At 41.3% G+C, this 21679-nt stretch overlaps 1 long non-coding RNA gene across 1 annotated transcript in view; it reads right to left on the minus strand.

The window, feature by feature from the left end:
• LOC138992685 (uncharacterized) overlaps positions 1-21679 on the minus strand; it is a 155966-nt gene that overhangs the window by 11423 nt on the left and 122864 nt on the right. Inside the window, exon 2 of the long non-coding RNA XR_011468121.1 lies at positions 6936-7132. This is a non-coding gene — a long non-coding RNA (uncharacterized lncRNA). The remainder of the gene's footprint in view (positions 1-6935; positions 7133-21679) is intronic.

A 21679-nucleotide genomic window follows, 5' to 3' on the forward strand; every position in this document is an offset into this window, starting at 1 on the left:
CTCATGGAGTCAATGCCAAGAAGAATCGCTGCAGTATTGAAGGCAAAAGGTGGCCCAACGAAGTACTGATGGGGTGGTCATAATAAACTGGCCACTCAGTGTATATCCCACTTTCAAAGGCTGTTAAATCGCGTTGTTTACCCATATCTTCAGAAAAAAATCACTTCTACTGTCGTGGTAAACAACCTGCTTCCCTATTTATCATGGTCTGGCCCTCCAGCAACTTCAGCGCGAAATTATGGCTAATTTGCCTACAAACGTCAGGTGGTCCTAATAATCTGACCACTCAGTGTATATATCTGTCCCTTTACTTTATTGTGCACATTAGCAGAAACCAAAAGTAACCAAGGAAATGTAACTGTGGATACAAAGAGAGAGTACTATGGACTGGCTAAGAGAAGGCTTTATGTGTACACCACCAGCAGATCCCAATAGATGGAGACTGTAAACTAACCAAGGGCTAGGGATTGGGTTCCAGGTGGAACCACCTAGCAACTCCAGCTGACCCCTTAAGCCCGGGGCTGGGACCATAGACTAACCTGGGCTAAGGAAGTGGTGCTCTGCTAGAGCCTCCCATCAGTCTGACCATGAACCCTGGACTGGAAATACAATTATACTGGGAGCTGAACACAAAGAGGAGAGATCTTGGCTCTTAGAGATAGTGACTCTCAGAAATAGTGAGAGAGACAGAGAACTCCAAGAGTTTATGGGTACTAACCTTTTATTTCTCCTTATCCCCAAAGCCATCCGTAGTCTCCATCTCATCCTATCAGTGTCCCCAAACTGGGGAAAAAAAATCAACTGAGTAAATTTTAAAGATTTTATCAGATTTATTCAATGCTTCATTGATTGGGCTTATATATGGAATCTTTAAAAATGAACAAAACAGAGACAGAGTCAGACACAGAGAGCAAGCTGATGGTTTCTAGAAGGGATGGGTAGAAAAGGTGAAAGGGATAAGAGATACAAACTTTCTGTTATAAAATGTCAGTCACAGGAATATATGGTAACGTATAGCACAGAATATATTCAATAATATGACTGTACAGTGACAGGTGGTTACTAGACTTACTGTGGTGATCACTTCTGAAACTATGATTGCATATCAACTATATTTTAATGAAAAATTAAGCAAATATTTTAAGACATCTTATATAAAACTCAATAATAGTTGAAGTTTTTGCTAAAGTATCTAAATTTATATATTCTCCACAAGGTTTGGATCACTCCACTAGTCCAGGCCAGATGATGATTTTGCATGATGCTGACAGCAAAGAAAATAAATTTTTGAAATTCTGCAAAAGTTTTGTTATATCCACTTCCCCTGTTCTGCAGGGAAGTACATAAAGTTCAGCTTATCCATAGTAACTAATATAGCTGCTCAATTCCCTTTAGAGCAATTCAGCCTTAACTTAAGAGTAAAAAGGAAAAGAACATGCCTCAAAAAAGACATGAGTCTGTTGGGAAACTAGGAAAAGAAAACAGGTCCCAGAAATAGAGATATCTTGGGGCACAGGGCATATTAGTCCATTTTGGAAATATTTTCTGGAAATCTGTGTAAGGAAGATAAATGGTATTCACTCTCAGATTTTCTAATGCACAATAGAAAAGTGTAAAAGATGTCCTGTCATTACAGTAAGCTTGGACAAAGAAATTGGAAGCCCATGAAAGTGGGGATGCTGTAAAACAGTGTGGCTAGTGGCATTATGATAAGGGGAAATTTTAATACTCTTCAATACTCTTAGAAAGTTAAGAGGAACAGACTAAATCCTAAAAAATATATCAAAAAAGTGTGCATCCTATAAGACAGAATATGCATAAGAAGACAAACTAATTGACAGTAATACTAAATGACTCAGAAGAATAAAGAAGTCAATTCTCCCCAGTGACATGCATAATTTCCATCAATGTTACTGTGCATTTTTTCTAATTTAAGAGTTACTCCAAATTTCATCTGAAAAAAATAAGTGAATGAGAATAATCAATAAAATTATAGGGAGAAAAGTGAAGAATACTTTTTTTGATAATAGGTGGATATCAAAATCATATTTTAAAGCTATGGTAATTAGAACTGTCTGTCTGGTTGTAGCTGAGAGGTACCCAAAGACGAGTGGGAAAATCAGTGGTTTCTTAAAACACTGAAAATACATTTGAATTTATCAAATGAAAAGTATGGAAAAAGATGACCTTCTATGATATTGAGACAGCTGGCTTTATATTTGGAGAAAAGTGTTATATCCATATTACAGTATACAAAAAAATCTAGATGTTTAAGCATTAAAAATATATGTGTATATATGAATGTATGTATATATGTGCATATATAGTGTATATATGTGTGTGTATATGTGTGTGTGTGTATAGAAAGACACAGAGGAGATAGCTAAGGACTAAATTTACAGATTTAACCCCATAAAAATAATAAAATCCTATAACTAAAAACACAATAAAGACTAGCCAAATGATAAAGGGAGAAAACCAGATGCAAAACTCATAATACACAATGAATTGATAGACTTACTTTATAAAGCAGCTATTCTTAAACTTTTGGGTCTCAGAATCCCTCTACTGCTTTTAATATGTAATCATTGAGGACCCTGCCAAAAAAAAAGTTTGCATATGTGGATTAAATATTTACTATTTTGGAAGTTAAATCTGAAACATTTTTAATTTATTTAAAAATAACAAGCTCGCCCTAACCAGTTTGGCTTAGTGGATAGAGCATCGGCCTGCAGACTGAAGGGTCCCAGGTTCGATTCTGGTCAAGGACATGTACCTTGGTTGTGGGCACATCCCCAGTGGCGGGGGGGGGGGGGGGGAGGGGGGAGGCGGGATGCAGGAGGCGGCTGATCAATGTTTCTCTCTCATCAATGTTTCTGACTCTCTATCCCTCTCCCTTCTTCTCTATAAAATAATCAATAAAAAATATATTTTTTAAAACTAACAAGCTCATTAACTATTAATGGAAACAATAACTGTATTAAAATATTTTTTAAAGCAAAAAAATTAGAATGGCATTGTTTTATATTTTGCTAATCTTTGTAATTCATATCTGCTTCTGCATTCAATCTGATGTAATATCCCACATCAAGTAGGCATCTGTAACTATGGTTGACAAAGATGAGTGGGGGGAAAAAGGAAACTTCACAACTGCTGGACTCAGCATCATTAAAGAGAGAACTTCCCTGGCTCAGTTGGTTGGGTGCCATCCCATGCACTGGAAGGTCACAGGTTTGATTCATGGTCAGGGTGCATGCGGTATGCAATCAATGGATGTTTCACTCCCTCTCCCTTCTTCTCTCTCTAAGGTCAATAAAATAAAAGACCAGAACCAATGCCAACAAATACCTCTCTCCAGACTTTTTTAAAAAGTAGGAAAATGTGGACACAAGTAGGAAATACCATTTTAAGCCACTATTGCTCAAGTGTTGGTCACTTGGTGCTGAAAGAAGCTCTCCGTATCTAAGTGGTTCCATGTTGTATTGACATTCCCACAACCCTCTTATGAAGTTAAAAATAAGGTAAAACCCATGTTTCAGAGCCCCTTTGGTGTCAAAAGTGGAGCTCAAAGATGTCCTGAGTCTCCATTTACAGGAAAGCCACCCAGCATAAATCAGACTATTGTATAGATGATAAACATTTGTTGTGTTATGGTATTGAGACTTGGGGATGTTTGTTACTGCAGCACAGTGTAGCTGTCATGACTAATACACAACCCAAGAATGAGTGTCCTGAGATGTGTAGGCATGATCCTTGACTTTGCTAGTTAAGAGGTCTAGTGATAAAGCAGTGAAACCTGCCAAGTTACTTCTAGGGCAGAGGATCAGCTATGCGGGAGCTGTACCGAGAGAGGAAGAACAGAGCAGACAAAGCCAAGTGCTCTGCCAACAAATTGGTTTGTGATCACATATGGCATTACCCTTTGGGGCCTCCCCGACATGTTGGAAGTGGCACTCTAGGCAGAGTTACATGAATAGAGAGCCAAGACACCATTATTTGTGCAGACCCGGGGAATGACATCTTTTTTTATGTCACAGGCTACAATATTGGGATTATATATACTTGTATCATGTAAAAAAAATTTTTTGTGTTGATCTCAGCTCCCAAGTCCATATTAATCCCCTTTCAAAGCTCTGCTTTAGTGTGTCTCCAGGGCCTTATGATTGAGGTGGGACTATTTAGCTCAAAATAAATGTACAAGCTTGTTTCTGGCAAGTTGAAGAGAATCTGTCTTGCTCTGCCAAATGGGAATCTGCTTCCAATCTATGCCTTGGGAAAGAACTCTGACCTTTATTATGCAAGTCAAGCCCATAATTACTCTCCTGCTAACCAGCTGACAGACTAGGGAAGAGCAGCCCAAACAAACAACTATGAGAAAAGGAATTCTCCAAGCAGGAACGCTGGCTTATGAAAATTACATCCCCACGCATGACAAAGGCCATAATCCCCCTGTTCTCACAGAGCAATTATTCAGACTCCTCTCCATCTGAGCGGCCCTACCAATCATTTAGTTTAGGTATTAGGAAAGCTTTAATTACAGCCACCAGATTGAGTATTTCTTAATTGTTAAAGCAATAGTAACAACAAGATTGCTATTCCAACCAAACTACAAGAAGCATGATCTCTTCATCTCTCTCTATTTAAGCTGTTAAAAGCCTTACAACAAATCCAAAGGCCCCTATTTGGTTCCAGTCCATTGGTCTGCCTACCTCTAAGATAAAGGACACTAAATTTTCTTACTGCGTAATGCTAAGGAAAATAATCCCACCACTAGAGGACCCACAGCATTGAATTATTCATAGGCTTTTTATTTCTAAGTCTGTTATAATTCAGGGAGCCTCTGGAGCTTAGGTACTTCATTAACAACATTAATAGGACTTCTGCATCTCAGCTATAGGGAAAATGTGCACTTAAATATAATCGGTATTAGTGCCAAACCAAGTTTATAGTTCCTATAAAAGAAAAGGAGGTATCTTAGCAAAGTCAACAAATACTAGTATAATAAGCTAATATATAAGACTATTCTTTAGAAGCTCAGTTTTATTACATGTCCTTGGGTAAATGTAAAATCTTGAAATGTATTATATATTGGGTTTTTAATGAGGTGAGAGAGACAAATGTTTCTCCATAGGTTATTTGATATTGAAAATAGGATTTCCTAAATCTTCATTTTAGAAGTGACCTGGGATCAACAAGGTTCTAGGTGAAATCATTCAAAACACAGGTCAGTTTCACAAAAGTCATCTATTTGAACATAAATGTATTCACTTTTTCTGCTCTTAACACATCCTTCCCTGCTTGACTTTTCAGGGGGTATGTGTATATTATGTTACTGACCAGAGGCCAATATTCATATTTTAAATGGATATATGTTGCTTTAAAATTTCCCATCAGCAGTTGTTTGGTTTAGTTGCTGGAATCTTGGAACTGGTGCTATCAAGGAACTCTTATTTCTGCTGAGCATTGCTGAGGTCTGATGAACAGAATCCACTGAAGATCTGATTGTTCTCAATGTCAAGTAGGTGTTAACAAGAGTACAACTACACTGAGATCTCTTGCTATGAAGTAACATTGACCATGTGTGATGTTATATAATTGTTCTAAGTAATGGATTCTACAGATTAAACATCTAAAATCAGTCTCTAAGAAGAGCAGAAAATATGTGCACATTTATGCTAACGGTTTCTATAAAGTGCATAGGTGTGAATTTCAAACTTACATGAAATGATAGTTTTGTGATCAGGCATGGGACCAGGCGGGTGTCCACAGTGATCCAGCCTGAGCTCTGCACAGTGGGTGCCCTCACCCTAATTTACCTTATGGCACAAACACCTCTCAGTATTCTCCTGTATGGAAATGGAAATAGGTAGAGACAGGAACCTGGATTCTACTCAGGGAAGACAAGGAGACTTACCGTTTTTCAATGGTCTTCTGTGACAAAGGAGAATTCACATTATTGTGTAAATTATCAGTGCTATAACAATGACGATAATGAGACTTCACTTACTAAACACTATCTCATTTAATCCTCATAATATCCTATGAGGTAGTTATGACTATCATTCCTCATTTTGCTGACAAGGAAATCAAGCTTCAGCAAGAAAAGTAATTCCCCTAAAGCAGGGGTGGGGAACATCCGGCCCAGGGGCCATATAAGGCCCACGAAATTCACTTGGTCTGGCCCTGCCAAGGCATTAAGGGTGAGTTAATTAAATGTTTGACCAAATATAGCTGGCTAAATTTTAAGGTGATAATTTTGTATGGCCTTAGAATGATGTTATAGATATCCAAATGGCCCTTGGCAGAAAAAGGTTCCCCACCCCTCGCCTAAAATCACATAGCCTGAAAGACCTGAGCCAGCTTGGAACCCAGGCCGACTGGCTCCAGAAGTCTTGTTTTAACTACTGTGGTAATGATGAACATAATCCCCCAGTAATCTGCACCTCTGGTATCACACCCTTCTGCAGAAATCAAAGAATAATGACAAGATTCTCTAGCTGGACTCCTGTGAGTCCTTCTCTATTGGGCTTCAACTTGGCCTATGAAGTCTTGAAGAAAACACTAACATTCTAGCATCTCAAGGCCCTCGTCTCCTTTAAAGTGTTTACCTGAGAAAACTCACGGCTACCAGAAACAAATTTACTGTTTAATCCAGCCAACACCTGAAGACACAGTCCCTGTGTCCCAGCCTCAGTGGGAGAGGAGGAGTCTAATTCCATAAGCACCGTTAGAAAACCCAGATTGGTGTCACATGAACCAACCCCCATTTTCGCCTTTAGGTAATTTTTCACTTCCCTGACTATTAAGACCCTGTTCACCCACCCTCTCTCTTTTAGAACACGCAGTCACCTAGGTACAAATTGCAGTTGAGTTCAGTTCACAGTGGACTCTCTTCCCTAGTACAGTAGTTATCGCTAATTAAAATCGGTTCTTACCTCTGTAGTGTCCAGCTTTGACAATCTGTTGAATTCAACAGAAGAGATGCGGAGCGACTTCCAAGGCAGGATGATGGAAGGTGCAGCTTTCACCTTGGTCTCCAGGACATTCACCCTCGGAGATCTGAGCCACCAAGTCCAACTACCTTGAAGCCACCGTACTGAGGGTCCACATGGAGAGACGATGGGCAGAAGGCCTGAGACAACATGAAGAGAGAGATGCCTCTAGCAACTCGAATCATCCCATCTGTGCAGAAATAATTCCTTCTCTCTGAGCTCCGTCTAAACTAACTGATTGTTGTTTATATTAAGTCCCTAAATGTTGAAGGATTTGTTATACAGCAATAAATAACCGGAACAGCCGCTGCAAAAACAGGCTCTTTTCAACTCTCCTGATGCCTCTCTTTCTTCCTCCAACTCAAGGTCTCCTTCAACCTATTTAACCGACACGCAGTGATAGATGCTCACCTGAGCTGAGTGGAGGTGAAAATTAAGCACAAGCCCAGCTCCAGTCATAAAGAAGGTAAAGGTAACAAAAGATAAAAAATGTGATATTTTAAATTAAATGATAGTGCACATGTGAAAGTCTTCTCCACTTCTTAACACATTGCGTACCGCATAGAAATCTCTAAGACATACTCCAGGGACCGCACGTTTTTGGGCAAACTGCACGTTATTTAAATCATCAAAATGCACTTTAGGTGTTGTTTTCAATAACTATAACATTTTTATTTACAAAAACAATTAAATTTCCTAGTACTTTTTTAACGTATGGTACTGTGTAAAACATTTTCCTCTATGAAGAGGGACCAAACAAAATTTACATAAGTATCTAGATTAGCTCCTTTTTCCATGGGCGTGAAAAATGAGAACACTCATGAGCGGTCCTTAACAGATAGCGCACGAAACACGAGAAAACTCCTGAGCAGTATGAAATGGGTTAAAGGATGTATGCTCCTAATGTGTCGGCTGATTTATATTCACTGATGAGAATCTTCTTTAAAAAATTTTTGGTTCTGAATAACAAAGATATGAATTTCTGTCAGAAGTACGAGTGTGTAAAGAGACCTTTGGTTTTATGTTTACATTTAAACATATTCAAATATGCTAAAAATCAGCTTGTTCAGTATATAAAAGATTTTCTTCTTCTGGATGAGATTTCTAATTTGTAAATGTGAACTTGTTGGCGAAACAGAACAGCAATCACATTAATGCCACAAACACCCTGAAAAATTAGTTGCAAAATGAGACAAATTGAAATAAAATTCTAATCAGGGCTTCAAGGAATCATTATCCTGGAGGGAGAAGAAGCCTTGGCTGCATAAACTGCGACTCCTGACCTCGAGTCACTGACCATTTACTAGTTTGCACTCTATTCACTCCGAACCCGCTGATGCCTTTGGCCACAGGTTTGGTGCTTTACTTTGTGTTGTGCTTGACAGAGTTCTTGGTTGTTCGGTCATAAACTAGTTTCCTTAGGAATCCCATTGGCTTCCATTCTCCTGGACTCGGATTGTCTGATGGGATCCCCCTAAAGGATTTGCCTCCTGTTTGAAGCTAGTTAGTCCCCTGACCCTGTTTTGATTCACACAACCAGCCTTAAGGCCAAATCTGGGTGCAGATATGTTACAACCAAAATGTGGAACGGCTGCTCTGGAGGCTCAGGTCACAATGCCACTCAGCAACCTGCAGGCTTCAAAGACCCACTTGTCAGCCTGAAGGGTTCATTTCCAGCAATGAGACCCAATAGGTAACAATGTTTTTCTCAACATGCAGTTTAACCACTGGGCAAAAAAAGAAATGAATCAGCCTTTATCCCTGAAATTTAAACCAAGACTAACAAAACATTCATATACATAATTGGCAGGGCTCAAATGCCTTGGAGTTCTCAGATAATTTCAAACATTTGCTCTTCTGGACCCATATCTACTAATATATTCTCACCAGTCACATCATGCATGCCAGGTTTTATTTCAGAAAATATAGCCACATACATATATATTAATATAACATGACATTTTAATTATAAGAATGATAGGTTTTTAGTAATTCCGAAAGCAGATAAGCATTAGGTAGTAAATCTTTACCGAAAATACCTGTATAGAGTTACTATAGGAATTTTGTATATACACATAGATTACACATTTTACTAAAACTTCATTACATTTTTCATCGACTCTGAAAAAGTGCTGGCAATGCTGGCAGGAGCTCTGAGCAGGCCACCACACAGGCACAGCCTCGCCCGCCGCCTTGTGAACTAATGACAGGAGTTAGTGAGGGCCCACATCAGCATCTACATCATCAACATCCCCACCAAAGATCCGGGTACCGGGCTCCACTGCTTCAGAAATGCCCAAATATTCTGATAAAGTGGCTTCACTTCACAATGTGGTTTCTTACCTAAGGTAGAATTCCCTTCCTTCCTCTGGCTTACAAAAGCAAGTAAAAGGAGAGAGCTATGGAGGTATAGGTTTTCAAACAGTCAATTTAGAGCCCTTTATCCAAAATTCCTGGGACAAATGCATCCAGGCCTGGGGAAGGTGAAAACTCCTGTGGCTAATCCTCTCTCTCAGAAGTATGAATGGGTTCCTAGACTTACCTGGAAGTATTTCTCTAACACTCGCCATTGCCTCCCCAGCCCCAGCCCCAGGGACTGGCTACAAAACAGAGTTAAGTGAAGGCAAGTTAAGTGAAGCGGAGACACATTTTGGTGTCTCAGCTGTCTCAGTGACCAAATGCAGAGCAAAAAGTTTGAAAATTTAGACTCCTGGTTATAGAATACCCAAGTATAAATATATTTGTAATTCTGAACTAGCATGCCCCTTCTGGTACAACAAGAACATAAATCAATTCATAAAATGCTAAGTTTATTTACGTGTTTGTCCAAATTGGAAAGAAAAAACAAGAAGTTTAAGATGGTCTGTGACCTCATCCTCATTAAATAAAAATACATACAACTCCTTTAAGGGGGCCATTTACATGACAGCTAAGTCATACATTGTTATTGACATCTTCTAGGTGGGAGAGAACACAGAAGACCTATCTGCACTCCAGGTAATTCCTAAAATACTCCTACCAATACTCTCCAAAAATCTAAAATTCTAATTGCAACACCATCTTTGTTCCCATGCCAAGTTTACAAAGGAAGGCTGAAACTTCCCAAATTAGCAAAAGGGCCTTGGGCCTTTTTTAACACTATCATATTCACCAATATAGTCAACAAATATTTACCAGATTCCTTCTAAGTGTGAGACACTGAATAAGACACAAAGACAACAATTAGCTCACCCTTTAAAAGATTTTCTACAGTGACTTCCATCTCCTGTCATATAAGACAGCCAAAATTTTAAAAAGATAGCAGTGCAAAAGTGTGTTTTTCCCCAAAAGACATTCCTAAACTTTCCTTTAAATTCAAATGCTTCCATTACAATGAAATACGCAGTAACAACGTAAAAACCTTGTGAGCTACATGTGATCACATAAAACTTTTGAACTTAAGCATCAGCAGAGTACTGAGGGATTAAGTTCATTTTCTAGGAGGTTAAATTTCTATCAAGCTATTCACATTCCAATGACAGGCTCCTAATGACCAAGGCGAATTAATATAAGCCATTATGCTTACCTACAACAAGGCCAAGGCCTAGAGTCGCAGCTGAGGCTACCAGAGAATCACCACATTGTTCCATGACTGATTTCTATGACAAAGAGAATATGGCAGAAGTGGTTTCTATGTTTTGGTCCTAAGACTGTCACTTCCATCTTGGCTTCTCTCACCCTTACCCTTGCCCACACCTTCGCCCTGTCTGGTATCACTCACTCTGGGGAAGCTATCTATAAATACAAAAGCCTCAGTGACGATTACAACCAAGTGACCAAATGACTGGTTGCTGTGAAGCTCACTCATTACCAGGGGGCAGACAATGCAGGAGCTGCCCCTGGTGGTCAGTGCGCTCCCACAGCCAACCTCCTGTGGTCGATCGCCCCAATGGGGACTGGGCAAGATGGCCCTGAGGCCCTGATCGTCCCCGATAGCTGGCCAGGCCGAGAAGGACCCCACCTGTGCACGAATTCATGCACCAGGCCTCTAGTATTAATATAAGCCGTCAGTCATCTGTAGAGTCTCACATGGTAAGGAACTGAAGCCTCCTGCTCACAGCCAACTGCATGTATATTCCAGTCCTAGTCACATCTTCAGAGACTACAGCCCCGGCCAACAGCTTGCCTACAAGCTCATAAGAGACTCTGAGCCAGACCCATGCAGGTAAACCACTCCCAGTTTCCTGAGTCTTAGAGACTGAATGTATGCTGTTTTAAACTGCTAGATATAGGGATAAATAACTAATACACAATTATTTGATGAATATTATCCTATCAAGTTCAAAAAAGCCTAACTGTGCTTACCTGATATATATACCCAATGCCTATCACAGTGTTTGGCACACAGACACTCAGCAGGTACTTGTTTAATGAATGTTTGAGTGAACAAACCCCAAGGTCCTCACATGTCTACGAAAAAGAAGTAGGAAGTTTACATGTCTTACATTGCATGGGATAGCATGGGTCATTCAGCAGTAAGGTCTGTTACCATAACTTTAAATGTAAACCATCCTTCATTCATAAACACGAAAGAGAAGAAAAATTAGTCCTCATATTTTTCATTAATAGACCTTGCAACTTGACAACCTGAAAAAAAAGTAGATGGAATGGAGAATGGGAAAGAGCGGCCATTGCAAATAACGCAGAACCATTCCTTTGTAGAAACTGAAACCCTGCCAGTCATCAGAGGCTGGAAGAAATGAAAAGGACAGGGTGACAGTGAAGCAGAAACTTACTTGGGAGAAATATACTTCATGTCTATCATTGTGACTGACAGGTTCCTCATGACAATAGCTCAAATCTAAGGGATGCATTTTTTACTCCCTTAATGAAAAGACACCGTTTAAGTAATTATCCAAATCCAGGGATGATAAAGAAAAAGAAAAAAGGAAGGGGAAAGTGGTGACTAAATTAAATAATACCTGGAAAGCAACTGTGTTAGCATGAAACTTTGGTACCAAGTCATTAGAAAAGAAGGCAAAGTTACAAACCAAAATATCAGCATCTATTTCCCTTGAAGAATGACGTTACTGATACCATTGTAATTAACTTAGTTATAAATAACAGGAAAGGAGCAAAGGGAAGGCCACATTTTATAGGCATGTCATTTGTGCAGCTTTGCCAGGAAGCTGCAGTTTAACACTCCCAGGGAGCCATGGATCTGTTCCCACAGATTGCTGGGGGAAGGGACTGGACAGGGGAAAACAGACATATGCCCAGTAAAGTCTCGGTAAAATAGGGAAGGTACCTGTCTAGCAGTCACACCTGAGAACAGGTCATTGGCCAGAGCAGGCGTGGCCACTGCAAGCACAGGAAGATTTGAGATATTTAATCTCCTCAACAAAGATGTTCATTCTCTTGATTTGTTCTTGCTCTCTTGAGACTCCTGGTTGCCTGGGGTGTGCTCCCTTGGCTCCCCTGCATGTGCCCGCATGTCTCATGGCCATGAGGACCCCACACAGTGGACTAATGGACTGCAACTAGCCTGATGCTGTACCGGACCCAATTCCAACATGGAACAGGAACTCTGGATGCTGGCTTGCTTCTGTCTCTACTGAAGCCTCAGCTGCACACCTTCTAGGACTGGGTTAAGGGAAATGGGACTTTAGAAACCAAGGGTTGTAATTCCACAAAAATAAAGCTTTCTACCACATCTCATCCTCCCGTGGGGTCTCCAGAAATGCTCATTCCAGCGGTACCCCAAGAACCACACTCCCACTAGCAACGAAGAAAGACCATCCATGCATTTCTCTGATAACATTACCAGTTCACAGACACTTAATCCAGCTCTTCACCTAGGCAAACAGGTCTCTTCTGGCCTCCCCTATTGTACCACCTAACTCCCTGAACATGTCTTGTATCAATATATCATAAAGCTTATAACACATGGATAAAGAAAAAAGTGGTATAAAACTTAAGGTTGGAAATATCGAAGCAGAATCCCTTAGAGATAAAGCAAGACTGGGACCGCGAGCTTGAAGATGCCAAATGGCAGATGCATGGCCCACGTAGGGAGTGTGATATGTTTATCCTCTGTCTGTTCACACACTGATTTAACAGTCAGATCTTCATTGCAGGGAGGCCAAAGACTGGCAACCGGATACACACATACATATGTTATTCTCTGCTCCAAGTTGCTATATGCCCACTGCATGCCAATAATATTTAAAAAATCAAGTTGGGACAAGATTTGAAGCATAGACTGTTAGACAGGAAAAGGATCTTACATCTATTTTTAAAACCCACATTTTAGAGGGGGGAAAACTGAGACACCAATTCCCCTATTTCTCTTGCCCCTTTCTGATTATTCCCCATATTATCTGACTCTTAGAAGGTCTTCCTTTGAGGGAAGGTAGACACCATATGGGAAGAGTAAAAGCCAGCCTGAGGGATTCAGATATAGACCAGTGAGGGATTGGAAATACTGAGGATACTAGCAGGAAGGAATCTGCTGTGGGGTATGGAGATTATTCTGAAAGCAATATATAAGATGGGCTTAAAAACAGAGTAAAGAGGAAGATTAGAGCAGGTAGGGTTGAGAGGAAGAGACAAAAACTGACTTGGGCAACTTTAAGAAAAGGAGTTGGGTAACTTATCGAAAGGATGTTTGGTGGGTCATAGAATGAGAGAAAGTGAAGGACCAAGCATAGGACAGGCCAAGATCCATAGCAGCTTTGGAAAGTCAGGTAAGTGGAGGTTTATAGGCACATTCTTCAAGACCAGGCCAGGGGAAGAATACGAATCAATTGTTTTTGGTCTTTGGGTCGCTCTTCCAAAATCTTGGTTTGAATGTTGGGCCTTTGGCCAGGAGAGGGAGAGCATCCTGACTCACAGTCCCTTCAAGGCTTGACGTGTTTCCCCTTAACTTTATAAAGGAGGTGGGATAAGGTCTTTTTAAAGTTTAAAAGGATACTGGGCAGACAACCAAATGGCTGCTCGCACGAGGACATAAGATAGCTGTTGTCCTAAGTCAGTCCTAAGGGATTGAAATGCCTGAGGGTAGGGACCAGCCCAGGGGTTACTGGCCAGCATGCTTCCTACTGTCCAAACTCAAGATCAGTTTGGATGCAGCTTCTATGAGAAGGACTGTTCTCAGCACAGGGGGCAGGAAAGCGCCTCCTGTGCTCCTGAGTCCCACTTCCTGTGCTTGGGTTACAGTCACCTGCACAGTGGACTCAACTGCACCGAGGCCCTCCTGTTGGCGCCAGCTGGTGGGCCAGTGGTTCCCAACCTTTAATTGGCCATGCCCCACCTAAGCATCTCTAAAATCCTGATGCCCCCCCTGCTGTGACATATAATTCTTATTATTCAAAAAGTGAACTCCTAATCACATGGAGGAAGCCTAAAAGGCCATTAACTTGGTCTAAACAAGCTTCCAAAGAACATGGCATCCATGAAAGAGAAAAATAAAAAAACAAGAGGACCATTGAAGTACTGAGGAAGAAATCACTAAGAATTGTTTAAAAAATAATAAAATATTAAGTGATATGAAAAAATAGCAAATAAAGTTTCAAAACATATAATAGAGAACTGAACTGAAATGCATAAATATGTCACAATATATATTTATATACTGTATATGAGGCCCCTAGAACCATAAGAAATGCAAAACATTCACTGTTAATAACTCATTCTCCAATTGTCCCCCCTCAAAAATCACATTGCCCCCCTGTGGGGTGTGTGCCCCACGTCGGGAAGCACTGTGGTGGGCTGTCTACCGCTCTCAGCTGTCACTTTGCCTTTCTTCCTTAGTCCCTCCAAGTGGTCGGATGTTGTCCTGCTAGAAACAAGCCTGCCTGGTGCCTAGGAGAGCAGAGGCTGCAGAATCGTTGCTTGATTCTGCTTTTCCCAAAACAACACGGTTTGTAGTACAGGAAGTGCCCAAAGCACCCTGTGAACTCACTTAGGGAAGAGACCCCTGAATGAGATGCGGTCCATGTCATTTCCCTCGTCTCAGAACGACAGCTCCGGAGCCCCAGGCGCAGTCACCGCGTGGTCCCACCACCCGAGGAAGCCAGAACTCTGTCTCAGCCTGACTAATTAGAGAAGATTCCACACAGTTCCCTTAGTGCCTAAAAAGACATTTATTTTTTTAGGATACATTTAAAAAACAGTGTTTGTGTGAAAACAGAATAAAGGGGAAAGTGAAAACAGAATAAAGGGAAAAGAACAAGGTTTAGGTAAACCTTTTTTATTCTTCCAGAGAAAGAGAGACACCCTGTGGATTGGAGAGAGAGCCTAACGAAGCTCAGTTTACTTTAATATTCTATAAAGGAAAAATATTATTTAAGGAACTGGTAGCAAAATAATGCACAAAAACAGACAAAGGAAATTAAAGCATAGACAACAAAAACTTATAGCTTCAGGGTGTTGAGCAGAAATTCCTCAGGGATTGTTTTCCCTTATTGTGTGGCAAAACCGGTGGAGAATGTGAGGAAACCCTACTGGTTTATGTAATTTGAAAGCAAAGCTTGGAGAAAGAGTTCCAAGTGCATCCCACGTTCCTTCTGCTAATAAGGGTACAGCATTTGTGGAGACCAACCTGGAAGCCGAGCGGATGGAACGATGGAGCAGGGAAGGCAATTCTGATTCATCAGCTCCCCTGTAACCCTGCCTCGGGCACTGGATGACAGGACCATTAGGGGATGCAGTAAAGTAAATATACTTCAATCATGTGCCACGTAACAGATATTTTGATTTGATTTGGATCAGCCCTGCAGAGCACAGAACCTGCTTCGGATCTGATCTCATCTGACATGTACGAAGATGCTCGAGGAGAAAGCAATTTAGTCTGCAGCTCTCTCCAGTCCTGCCTGGGAAATGACTGCAGAGGGGGGAGGGCAGCCAGGGCCTGGAGGGGAGAAGGTGGGCAAGGAAGGGAACAGATTGTCTTCCACGCTGGGCCCGACTGAACGCGAGCCGTGGGCTTCAGGGGAACCTGTTTGGGTATCTCATCTGCAGCTGCCAGGGGCACTGAATGCTCTGATTTAAACACTGCCCCGCAGACCTGCAAAATCAGGGAGTGTGCATTTATGCCATTAGCCCTGCCGCTGTTCTCCAAGAGAATTCATCACGTGTGATCCTAGGCTTGCCTGGGCTGCTCAGCTTCTCCTTTTTTCCTTCCTTGAGGAACTGCTGATCTCGACCCAGACATCAGTTTGTGAACATAAAGCGAAGTCAAAAAATAACATGCACATATGTGAATATGAACATTCTTGCATTCAAAGTGCAGTATTACACTATAGGGCTGAGAGAGACTGAGCATGATTCCCATCCCTGGTTCTAAAGAGAGAACAAAGTAAACAGGGAGCACAAGGCTGGGCTGAAGCCAGACGGCAAGAAATGAGTCCCAGCCCTCTGCCCTTCGTCTGATACGGTTCCGTTATAAGGTGTGGCAAGTCATTCTGTGCTTAGACATAGAAAGGCATTTTCTAAGTCAAAAATCATATGAAACCTCTCAATGTTCTTGAAGCTTGCTTACTGTACGTGAAGAATCATGCCAAAAAAAATGGTTTTAACAGATGAACCATAATTTTTATATCTAATATATCCAGGAAGCCAATGGGGTTGCTATGGTTCTCCACATTCTGGGATTTTACACTAAACACTGTCATTAAAGTCAGTACAGAGCCACACAAGAAAACCGCTCTCATGACCTTAAATTCCTATGTTGCATTTGTCAGTCCCATCAGCAAAAGCATTCATCCCGATGGCTCGCCTGAAAAGATCTTAAGGATGAGATAACCTGGAGAGGTGAGGACAGGGTTAGGGCGATGAGGTGCCCGAGAGGAGAGAAGTTCCCTATGCTGAGATCACAAAGCCATTGGGTGACCGCACAGGGAGGCAATCATGTCCTTAAAATCCAGCGAGAGATGCGACCATGGAGCCTTTGTCACCTCAGGGATGTTACAGTCTTGGAAGGTGGTAGCTACTGATATAGATGTGCTGTCTCCTCCTGCCTCCACACTTCTGCTGGTGCCTCTATGGGAAGCCCGCTGGCACGGAAGCCCAGGTGGTCTCCCCCACAGGGCCCCACACCAAGGCAGAGAGCTTGCCTCCACTGGGACAGACAGCACGTAACCAGGATGCAAATCATTTCTGAATCAAAATGAGTTGGTTATCCACCTTTTCTGTGCTCCTAAGTCACTGCCTCTTCTAAACCCACTCCAGCTAGCAGGGAGGAAATGGCCCTAAATGCAGTTGTGTTGTTTTTTAATTCCTCATGTATGTTAAGCCATATCATGCATGAACTGAATGGAAATAACTTTGTAGACCAGTGGTCGCAATTTCAAATAAAAGATTAAATTTTCTAGTTCTAAATGCATTAACCGTAAGTGCTGTACATAAAGCACTTGTACAGTAACTAGCACATAGTATAAGTGCTTCGGTACTTTTGGTTTTTACTGCAGGCCACTGTACATGAAGTAAATGATTTCAAACAAAATGAATCAGCACAGTGGTACATATGGCCCTTCCCAGCCCATCCAGGCACCGTCTGTGGGAGGTCAGGGGTGCCGGCCTAGGGTCTGGGAATGGATCCACACCGGCAGCTTCTGCAGTGCAGGGAGCTGCACCATGAAGTCCTCCCAGGCACTGGTCCTCACGGACAAGCTGCTCTGGCCACAATCCATTTGGAATGGAGCACCATGAAAGGACCGAGGTGTGGGGGACAAGTGCTCATTCTAGCTCAGTCTCATCTTAGGCAGGTCACTTCCATCCTTAGGGCCCCAGACTCCTCGTCTCAGAAGCAAGCAAGCTGAAAAGACTTCTGGGTTCCAGCCTTCTTGTTTTAGTAGAATCTTGTTGTTACATAAAACACTGTCGGGACAAGCAGCTTACCAAGGAGAATAAGATGGTTTGCTCGGGCTGAAGAAGACTGAAGGGGCCTGGAATACCCGTCACTTTTCCCTTCAGGCCTCCCTTGAAATTCTGAGGGAGCACAATAGAAAAACTGCAAAACTGGATGACGACTGAGGCCATGTCTGGCCTAAGTTCTTCAAATTTTAGTTTTCCAAAATTTTATGGAGGTGTAGGTGGGGAAAAGCTTAATTTTGCTCTCATAAAGCATAAAATCTAGCAGCAAACTTTTATAGACTACAGTGCAAATGGCATAATAAGTTCATTGTCCCATAGTGTCTGCTACATAATCGTGTTCATTCCCTTTGTGTATTTTCATAATGAGCGCATAATTGTCAGTGCTTATAATACATATAATCTCATTACTGTCACTCCCATTAGTATGCTTTCCCTTCAGCCCATTCACGGTGAGTTCCACTTTCCCTCTCATTGAAATACATAAATATTTTTCCTTCCCTGCAACCAGATTTCAGTCTCATCCCTGACAGTTGCCATGGCTAATCATTGAGACAATGCTGCCTGCCTTGTTTTTAATATGTTTAATCTACCATTTTGACACAATGCCGAGAAGTCATCACTGCAGTGGCGTTGAGTTACCATGACCACATCCCGGCCTTCCCATAGGATGGCTGAGGCTTAGTTGGAGTAGGAGCTAATTTCGACATGCAAATGAACACATTCCTGACAGAGACTGTGTGTGCAGAGCTGCAAGATTAGGCTCAATTATAACATGCCTCAATTCTGTCATCTGTCAAAGGACAAATTTGGCCTCTGTTATTCTCCTGGATGCCTTCTACTTCTAAATATCCTTATTCTCTATAAAAGACTCAAATCAGAAACTTCTTTTTAACTTAAGTAATTCCTCAAAGTATTGCCTGCACAGTTTTACAAGTATTAAAAGATGCATAAGACACCCCTCCCCACATGCAATGACTAGGATCTCTTAATTAGTTTTGAAATTTAAAGATCTTTATGTTCTATATAAATTGCTAATTTTAAATTTGTGTGTTTCAGGCATCATCTCTTGATCTCCTCTGGTAGATGAGAATGTAGCTCTCTCCCATCACCCCTCTGTTTCCCCTTCCCCAAACTCCTGGTGGAGGGATATTGCAATTTCATTCCTAGGGATTCTGCTGTGCATATCGGAGTGTTGTTGCTTCTATCTTTATGGTCTCAGAATCTTACAGTCTCCCATCCATTTAGCCAATTACCTCTTTCGTCTATCTACTTTTCAGCTCCCAAAATATTATGGATTTAAATCTATTTTTAAAATATCTTTATGATAGTTTTTAGTGTATTTAGGGAGAGAGTGAAACTGTATATATTCAATATGCCATCTTCACATGGAAACTCCACGAATTTCCCTTTTAATTCATACTACCATAACACAGATCAATTACATACTCGCTTTTTAATTTTTAATCCTCACCAGAGGATATTTTTCCATTGATTTTTATAGAGTGGAAGAGAGAGGGAAAGACAAAAGGAAATATCAATGTGAGAGAAACACATCGATTGGTTGCCTCCTGCATGAGTCCTGACCAGGGCCCGAGCTGGAGAGGAACCTGCAACCAAGGTACGTGCCCTTGACCAAAATCAAACCTGGGACCATTCCGTCCACAGGTTGATGCTCTATCCACAGAGCCAAATCGACTATGGCTCAATTCCATATTCTTTTTTAAAAATATATTTTTTATTGATTTTTTAAAGAGAGGGAGGGAGAGGGCTAGATAGTTAGAAACATCGATCAGCTGCCTCCTGCACACCCCCTACTGGGAATATGCCTGCAACCAAGGTACATGCCCTTGATCGGAATCGAACCTGGGACCCTTTGGTCCGCAGGCCGACACTCTACCCATTGAGCCAAATCGGTCAGGGCTCAATTCCATACTCTTGATCACACCTTTTATATGCCTCTCAAATCCACAAAATACCACGTGCAAGTGCGCACGTACAGTACGATTGAAACTCCGTGGCCCATGCATAGAAGTCGGTATTTTGTGGAAGAGCCACACTCAAGGGGCCAAAGAGCCACATGTGGCTCGAGAGCTGCAGTTTGCCGACCAGTGAGCTAGGGTAACTCTCACCTTTAAAACCCTTGTCTTATTCTTCCCACTTTAAGCCTGTCTTTGGTTCATGGCTAAGTCTAAGTTCTATGATTTTCAAATTATATCAGAATAAAACTCTCTTTTATCCCTCAGAAAATTCCTGCAGAACTTTTCATTTATATTCTCTTCTCTACCGCTATCCTCATAGTTCATGTTGCCCCTAGAAAGTTACCAAAACCTTTTCAATGGTATGGGACATGGGGGATGTCTACTACTTTCTAGACTCAGAGATCTGGACTTTGTACTCTTTAGTTTCACACAAATATAGATGGAACATGGCAGCATCTTGTGTCTGGGGTCGTAGGGTGTTCAAACATCCTGGATGTCATTCATATGGAGTAAATCACATGAAAAGTGAACTACATTTAGCAGTTACTCCGTCGTGCCAGACCATCAATGAAGCAGGCCTCCTCTAAGGATACCAATAAGAATAGCTCCTCACCTGAAGCCTGACATCCTCAAAAAGCCTTATTAACTTAAGCAAATGAACCTTTGGAGTAAGAATTCAATGAAATAAGGATTTGGGAAAAATCCTAAAAAGAAAGGTAGGTGTGGTAACTGCCACATTTAAATGAATGGAAGCAGAGAGATGAAAAACCTAAAAGGTTTTAAGAAAGTTATATTAACCAAACATAATACAGCTGGTCTAAACTAAACTTATGACTTTTTACGAATTAAAACAACCTTGGGCCCCCACCACTCCATATAGGCAGGAAATGCATGAGTAAGATTTCCAGTCTGCAAGAGGGCATGCTTGTTTTTAGTTCTTAATAACAAGGGTCCATGATCGGACATGACAAGGAGGATACCTTGCCACCTCGCCCGACATTGAACCCAGTGCAATAACTGGGTGGGAGTTTAGGTTACCTCCGTGAGGAAGGGTGACTGTGCTGAGTGGTTAAAAGGAACAAAGAGACTCAGAAACTCAAACTGTGGAGGAGATATTGACTGCTCTCTCAACATCCCAGTGCTTCCCCAGTTTCCCAGCTGCCTTGCAACTAAGTGGAACGATGTGAATATTTCTGGGAGTAGATGTGACCTGCCTCACTTCTGGCCTGAAGCATTTAAGAACTTGTATGTACTCCTTCAGCTCTTCCCTCCCCCGTCAAGGCATCTGTGGAGGAATAGAGATAGAATCAATTCCTGAGTCACTACATGGAGAAAGGCTGTCCTAGCAAATCACCCAGGTATGCAACTTTTGAATAAGCAAGAAAGGAACTTTCACATGTTACACCAAAGGGATTTAAGGATTGCTTATTACTACAGCATGGCCTAGCTTTCCTTTATTAATAATGAAATATATTTCAGCTCCATATAAATAGGACTCTATAAGTTGGAGATATCCAAAAAAGGCACATGGAGTATTGAGTTTCTCATCACTGGAGACATTTAACTGGGAAAGATAAAAAGCAGTCTTTGAAACAGGCCTCTCTTTATCAGATGAGGGCTGGATTAAAGAGCTCCCGATTTCCTATTATTTTATGATTTCGTGCAACCCCATGCTTTTCCTAGAATGAATATCATGCAAAGCTCGGGTTCTTCTCATCTTTGTCATCTTATTTTGATTATATTAATTCTGAAAGAAGATAGGAACAGACTTTCCAATAGTCTTTCATTTGCAGGATGAGGAGAGTTGAGGCAGAGTTCCTGAAACAGGAATTGAAAGACAAGAGAAACACTTGA

Source organism: Myotis yumanensis, unplaced genomic scaffold, assembly GCF_028538775.1.
Source record: "Myotis yumanensis isolate MYYU_CA2020_CCGP unplaced genomic scaffold, mMyoYum1.0.hap1 SCAF_14, whole genome shotgun sequence".
Lineage (NCBI taxonomy): Eukaryota > Metazoa > Chordata > Mammalia > Chiroptera > Vespertilionidae > Myotis > Myotis yumanensis.